Source organism: Tiliqua scincoides, chromosome 7, assembly GCF_035046505.1.
Source record: "Tiliqua scincoides isolate rTilSci1 chromosome 7, rTilSci1.hap2, whole genome shotgun sequence".
NCBI lineage: Eukaryota > Metazoa > Chordata > Lepidosauria > Squamata > Scincidae > Tiliqua > Tiliqua scincoides.
The window spans coordinates 72,044,066-72,051,513 of record NC_089827.1 but is presented as its reverse complement, the minus strand read 5'-3'; the positions used below and the strand labels follow the sequence as shown (position 1 = coordinate 72,051,513).

Genomic DNA, 7,448 nt, shown 5'->3' with positions numbered 1-7,448 from the left:
TTCTATTGCGTGAACAACTCTAAATATTAGCCTGGTGCATGGAATGGCTTAGTTACAAATATGTTTGCTGCTTTCCCTCATTGCTGTGCATATTTCTTCTTTTCTCTTTTTATCTTCTCTGCCTAAAGCAGAGGTCCCCAGGCTAAACCAGAGGTTCCCACTCACAGAGGCACTACAGGATGTCCTCGTTGGCCTCTCCTGCCAGCTCTCCCACATGCCACCATCTTGGATCGTGTGAGATCTCACGAGATTTAGGCATCACCATCTTAGACTGTGCAAGATTTCGAGCACTCCAAGATGGCACCACCCAGCTGAACTGAGAAGAAGAGGTTGTAGGGGTGTCATGACCCCATTAAGTTTGGGAACCACAGGGCTAAACTGATCTGGCTCCTGAGTTCAATTCCTGATCTGGCTCCTGAACTGGCTCCAATTCCTGATCTGGCTCCTGAGTTCAATTCCTGCTCTCCCACATTTCTTCTTGAGACTGGTTGTTCAGAGGAAAAAACGAAAACAAGGTACAATTCAGGCTTAGAATATCCTCGTTTTTCCTTGGTTCTGTTCTTATGTATTTTATAGTGTCCTGACCCAAGAAATATAGCAGGCAAAGTTTTTCTCAGCCACAGAGATATCATAGCACATTCAAGGGAGGCGTTTGCACTGGGCAAATGGCCTGGAAATAAATGGTTAAATTTGCCCTGAATTTACTGCATGATCCCAGTTTCACTGCCTGATCCCAACCCAGACTGGGGTTCTGTACAGCTGCTATTTTAAAGTAAAAATGAATCCCCATATCAGATGATAATATCACACTTATTTTGGACATCAAATGGACATAAAATAAATTGATAGTAAATTGAACAGCCGCAAAAACACCCTGCTTGAGCTGGAGTAAAGCCATCAAAAAAAATCAACCATATAAGAAGTTGGTTGTGAATTTCTCTTTTCCTTCAGGACTAAACAACTCATTTTTTTCACTGTTTTTAGAATAGCTGTATTAATCACTTGAGAATACTCTGTACACATTACCACATTAAGCTCTTGAAGTTTTTTTTTACAAGCCACTTATCTATTGTGCTTTTGTGCAACTTCTCCTTCTGTAATAGATTTAGCAGGTGAGCGACTACTACACATATGAGATGGAAAAAAGGACCCAACAGAAAGATTTGAAATTCAAAATCCATTGCCAGAGTTCTGAGGGGCTGTTTCTATACCCAATATGCTGAGGGGCTTTTTCAAATGCTGTTTTATATGCACTGAGAGTCACTATTGTGAGGTGTTTTAATTCCCTCAGCTAATTTATATTTACCCATTCTTGTCTCTTCCTCGAACATTGACATCACAGCTTTCTAATAATTTATGAAAATGTGAAGAAAAGGCATATGTGTGTGTGAGAGACGTAGACAACCTTCCAAGGGCTTCCGATTAACATTTTGCCTCAAAACAAGGATGTCTCTTGGATTTTTAGTAATGTATTTATCAGACCAGTCTTGTAGCTGAATCTGTTTGCTTTTATTTTGCCATATATTCCACTTGATCCTTGTCCCCCACTAAATCTTGATCCCAAACATGAGCTAATAATGTATTTGTGTGCACATTAAAAAATAGTAGCCAAATGTTTTTTTCCGAGGTCTAGTCAAAAAGAAAGACATAATTGGATCCCTACATTCTCCTGCCTGAAGAGGGTGGATACTTATTGAACACTTTATTCATAAATAAATGAAACCTACAGTTGCTGCCGTGATTACAGTCAAAGTCTCCTATGCTATGATTTAAGACAATAACAACCCAATCCAATGTAAATCCCATCCTCCCTCTGATGCAGGGGCTCTAAGCTGTGCTCCAAGGTGTGCTCTAAGGTGTGTTCATGCCACAGTGTGTTCACACTGGAGAACACACACTCCTCCAGTGTGCTGCATTTCAAGTGATCCACTTTCAAGTGCTCATGCACTTGAACTAGGGAGGGAGAGTGCAGGTTTGTGGCATGAGCGTGAGCACTTGAAATCTGTGATCATTTCACATGATCCTTTTGTCCACTTGCCCTGGGGAAAGCTCCCATGGAACTCCTTGGTCCTGAGTCAGCTATTTCCAGCCAAGTGCTCACGCTCATGCCACAAACCTGCACTCTCCCTCCCTAGTTCTGCCTCCCTCCCTGCCCAGAAACCTCCCCATTCCTCCCACTACCCACCCCACCCCTTCAGTACCTTTCTCCAGTGAACAGTTGCTTGGACACCAGCCTCTGCACGTGCAGCCACCAGCAGCTGTGCCGGCAGCATCAGTGCGCTGGTCAGCAACACCAGAGCGCATGGCACCCAGCAGGATCCAGGCGCTTCTGCCTGGATCCTTTTGGCTCCACTAGTGAAATGATATTTTGCCAGTGGAGGATTTAGGTAGGACTGAGCTATAAATTCTCTGATAAGGTATAGGGCAGGGACATGTGGTCAAGGGAGGCAGAGCTTCCCCTGCCATATTCCATGGAAAATAGCCTCAGTCTCCCCTGTGATTGTGTGCACATGCCATTCAGTTTCTGAGTGGTTGTGTGATTGCAGGGGATGCAGAGCTCTAGTCTACTGCAGCTCTCTCCCTCTATTGTAACACATAGTTATTTCTCTACCCTGCACATGCCTGATCTTGTCTGACCTCGGAAGCTAAGCAGGGTCAGGCCTGGTTAGTACTTGGATGGGAGACCGCCTGGGAATACCGGGTGCTGTAGGCTTCTACCATAGTCTTTCGAGACTGAAGGTTGCCAACCATGCTATACAGGGAGAGGAAGACTTGTGGTAGGGGGAGCTCAGCCTCCACGGTGATTGCACAGGCCCTGCAGCTTCCAGGCAGCCTCCAGAATGCCTTGCAGTGCCATGCCACAGCAAGTGCCTTACTAGCCATTCACTTCACCTCGTGTCACTGGTATAGAGTTACCATTTGGCATTCCTTCTCTGGTCAGAGCCATATATATCCTGGTTATATCTTTACCAGGTTTCTCCAATACTAAATAACAACTTAGCCCCACTTCCCACTGTTGGACTACTATCCTATGTATACTTACTTGAAAGTAAGTTCCTCTGAACTCTGCAGGATTTGCTTCTGAGTCAGCATACCTGGGTTTGGGTTGTTAAGCGGTTGATAACAGAGAGTGCCCTCAGGCATCATCAAACTGCTTTTCCCTCACAAAAAAAAACCAACTCTGTTCTCTTCCCTTACACGGAAGTGTGAAAGAAAATGTGGTTATTAGACAAGCTGGAGTTTCCACACCACTCTATTTACAGACTCAGTATTGATTCTAGGCCCCATTTGAGCCTGGATCTGGTTCAGCCTTGTGTGGTCTAAGAATTTAAGAACTGCTGTGTTGGCTGAGGATTGGCCACACACTATCTACCCTTCCCAGAATCCCTTCTCTGATCATAGGTCATGCTGGGCATAGACTATGCTGGGCAGGACCAAGGATGCAGAAAGTGAAGGTAGTATAGATCAGAGCCTAGGAGAGGGGGGCAAAGGGGGTAATTTGTACCTAGGCCCAGGGTCAAAAGGGGGGCCCAGGAACCAATGGAGGGGGCCCAGAAATTTCCTGGGATATGACATTTTCCCATCAGACTTGTTGCCCATACGGGATGCTGGGGACACTACCATGAGCGGGGATGTTGGGAACACTACTGATGCCACATGGGTGGGTAGACCTGGGCTCCAAAGACTTGTGTCTACCCTCCCCACCCCTTGCTCACCCGTCACCACCCTGCCCCGCTCTGTTTCATCTCTCCCCCTTTGCAAAAGGGCCCAAAAGAAACTTTGTACCCCCTGATAAAATTCGTTTCAGAGGCCCTGGTATAGATCATATAGATGGCAATCAATCCTTCTCATCATTTGTCATATTCCCATCATACACATCCTGAGAGTTAGCTTTCCAAGTAGAACATTTTTCATCTTCTTTTATTGTTCCTGTATACTTTGCTGTAAACTCATGAAAGATACTTCCTATTTTTGTTTATTGGCCACTCAACGCCTTTGAGAATATAGCTTGTATGGGAAAAAGCCCCCTGTTGGCATTAAAACAGTGCAGGTGACCCATTTCAGATGTATTTTTCTATGCGTTCCTTTAAAGAAGTAATTCTGATTATATCATCAGATCAAACCAACATTGCTTGATCTCAATAAGCCAGTTTGGACTGGTTTATTTTTCCAAAAACAAGAGACCTTTCAATCAGTTTAACTCAGTGGTAGGTAAATATAGTATTTAGGAAAAGGCAAGTTAGGGGTTCAGCTGTGTAAAATGTTCGTTACAGAAGGCAAAGCTCATTTCAGACAACTAGGGAAGCATATCCGTTGCAACTGTCATTGAAAAATAGTCACGTTCTAGTCTGGAATTAAGGGCGCAATCCTAACCAACTTTCCAGCACTAGCATAGCTATCCCAGTGGGGCAAGTGCGGCATCCTGCAGTCGGGGGGGGGGGGGAATCAGGGAGGGATCCTAAACAAAAGGCAATGTTTGATCCCTTACCTCGGATTTGCATTGCCCTTATGTCAGTGCTGGAAAGTTGGTTAGGATTGCGGCCTAAGTGTCATTTAAGTACCTCTTAGGGCCCAATCTTATCCACCAATGCAGCTGCACCTAAAAGGTTTGCACTGCACCTTTTGGGGGGGGGGGAGGGAGATCAGATTGGGAGGTTTGAGAAAAGTTAGGGAAATTATTTTCCCTGACCTCTCCTTAAGTTTCCTGTTCATCAATGGGTGTCTGCAGACCTGTGCCAGCTCTTTGGCTGGTGCAAGTTCAAGGAGACAAAGGGGGTATGTTGGGAGGCTAGGAAGGTGATAGAATCCAACATGCCTTCTACTCTCCCTCTGTTCTGTCCCATTTCACACCTGCAACCAATTCACTGTCGTCAGTGGGCAATCCTCCGGCCTCCAGTGTGCAGAGGGCCTCTGTGGTTTCTCAACCAGTGCTCCAGCAGCACATGGTTTTGTGCACTGCTAGAATGCCTGGGTCTGCCTGGCCCAGAATTAAACTCAATGGGGATTTTATGATATAAGAAGTCAAAATGCAGGGTATGGCTGTTTTGGGACCCTTGACTGCATAGCAGCGCAAACAACCTCAAAGTGCTTCTCAGGTTTCAAGTCATGTTAGGTAAGTGTAAGCTCCTGGTTTTAGAGGAAGGCTACCTCAGATTGCCAGATGCAGGGGAGGGCACCAGGACAAAGGTTGTGTCTTGTTGTCTTGCGTGCTCCCTGAAGCATTTGGTGGGCCACTGTGAGATACGGGAAGCTGGACTAGATAGGTCTTTGGCCTGATCCAGCAGGGCTCTTCTTATGTTCTTATACTTCTAATTAGGCTAACAGTAACCACAAGGCAGAGTTTTCTAACAGAATATAGATTTGATTAAGTGATGTAGAAAAATTAAGAAAAGGTAATGTTTACTTGTAAGGTCTGGTGCACAGAGATTTGATTGTAGGTGAAAGAATATTTGCAAATAGCTTCATTTGGATAGGCAAGGGTTAAGTGAAGGGGGGGAGAGAGGGGGGGACCACCAGCTGGGCTAAGTTTCTTTTATTAGAGATGATCTTTAGTTTCTTTTATTAGAGAGAGGGGTAGAATTAGAGAGAGGTGTAAAGCAAACACTGGAGATTGGAGGATTTTAGAAGGGAGGAAGATTTGTTACAAGGGTCAGAGAGAGAGCAAAGAAATTACCTATCCTTAATCTGCTGCATAGACTGCAGTCCAATGTCCTTCTGCAAAGCAAGGCCAGGTTGCGTGGCTTTGGATCCTGGGGAAGAAGGAAAAGTGCAGGCAAAAAGTAGCTCCTTGGCTGGCAGGGAAAGTAGTTCTTCCAGAGATGTGGGCAGCTACCAAGGCAAGAGGCTTTCCAGAGTGGGAAAGACCTCACCAAAATTGGGCAGGTGTCTCTATGAATGAAAGAGACTACCAGAACTGACAGTGTAGATCCCTTCAGTAGAGAATAAGATGCCAAAATTCTGCGTCCAGAGCAGTTGTAGTTTTAAGACATTAAACAAAGAATGCAACAACATTCCTGGGTAAATCCAGAACAACCCCTGGGTGTGCAACCAGGATTTTCATGGGCTTGATTCAGTTAAGGTGTATCCTTCCAGAAGGGAACAAAGGCTTAGTTGCAACCTGATTGAAGAGGTTCTTGAAGAGACAAAAGGTATGGCAGGGTGTAGGTTGCATCCATACGCAGGTCATTGGTTGAAGAGGCATCCTGGAGATGGAATCTGAAAAAACTGTCCAGGTGGCCTGGCCATTCAGGAAGGCTTGAGCTAGCAAGTGAGATTATGCCAAGGAGGAGAGTTGGAATTTGCAAGACCTTAGTGTTGGGTGACACACAGATACCCTGTAGTACTACAACTTTCTATTCTGATCAATGGCTCTTATTTCTCAGAATCTGGATTAGAGGGTGCTTTGCCTCACTCCCTCCTGGGCAAAGTCTCAGGACTGTCAGGTAAGGAACCACTATAGTCAAGACAGACTGTGCACTTTTGGAAAGTGAGGTCATTGACAAAACTCCTGAGTGACCAAGGAGTTAATTCACCAGCACCCCAGATTCCTAACAAGCTCACTGGGAGAAAACTCCCAAACCTTTGCAGAGTTTCTTACAGGACCAGAGCTTTGGAGGGAGTCCACAGATCTTCAGCACTGAAGCAACACATGTAGTTACTGCATGTTGACCTGGCAGTAAATCTCATTGAATTTAATGGGACTTAGGGCCCAATCCTATCCAACTTTCCAGCACTAATGCAGCCCCAATGCAGCCTCGAGATAAGGGAACAAATATTCCCGTACATTGAAGAGCCCTCTATGACTGTGACCTCACCATAGGATGCAGCACATCCCCAATTCCATCAGCACTGGAAATTTGGATAGGATTGGGCCCTTACCCCCTAGTGGGTCTTATGCTCCAACCTTGTGCAATCCTGTGCATGCCTGACTTCAGTGAGATTTGAGCAACCCATGGCTTGCAGCCATAACTAATAATTGGCAACATGAGGGTATACATCTGGTGTAGTAAGACCCTAATCCCGCTGGGAAATGGCTGAACAATCATTCCTGAGTGTTTCTTTCCTTGAAGGGAAGCGCATGCTGAGGGGAACACTTGCTACAGTGTGCGATCTCACTTATAAGAAAGACCCCATTTCACTGGGGATGGTTTGAAGTGCTAGCCAGCAGTTTATTGCTTTGTGGCTGTTAGTATACTGTCTGGGCTCCTTCAGGATGACAGAGCTCTAGACTTATTATTACTGAACCCACTGGGGAGCTGACATATTTTCCATTTATCATGGCCCCTGGATGAGACACTCCAAGGGTTTCCCTACCTATGAATTATTAGGAGACTTCCATTCACTCCAACTACTGTGAGCTAAAAATGCGGCTGCCCTGAATACTTTTGCACTCAGATTTTTTACAGCAATCATCCAACCACTTAAACTAGTGCCTTTGCATTGGAGTG

The 7,448-nt window shown here is 45.3% G+C and overlaps 1 pseudogene; it reads left to right on the top strand.

Annotated features, from left to right (window-relative positions):
• The first annotated feature begins 2,591 nt into the window (after positions 1-2,591).
• On the top strand, positions 2,592-2,713 carry LOC136658198 (5S ribosomal RNA; annotated as a pseudogene).
• Positions 2,714-7,448: the final 4,735 nt, after the last annotated feature.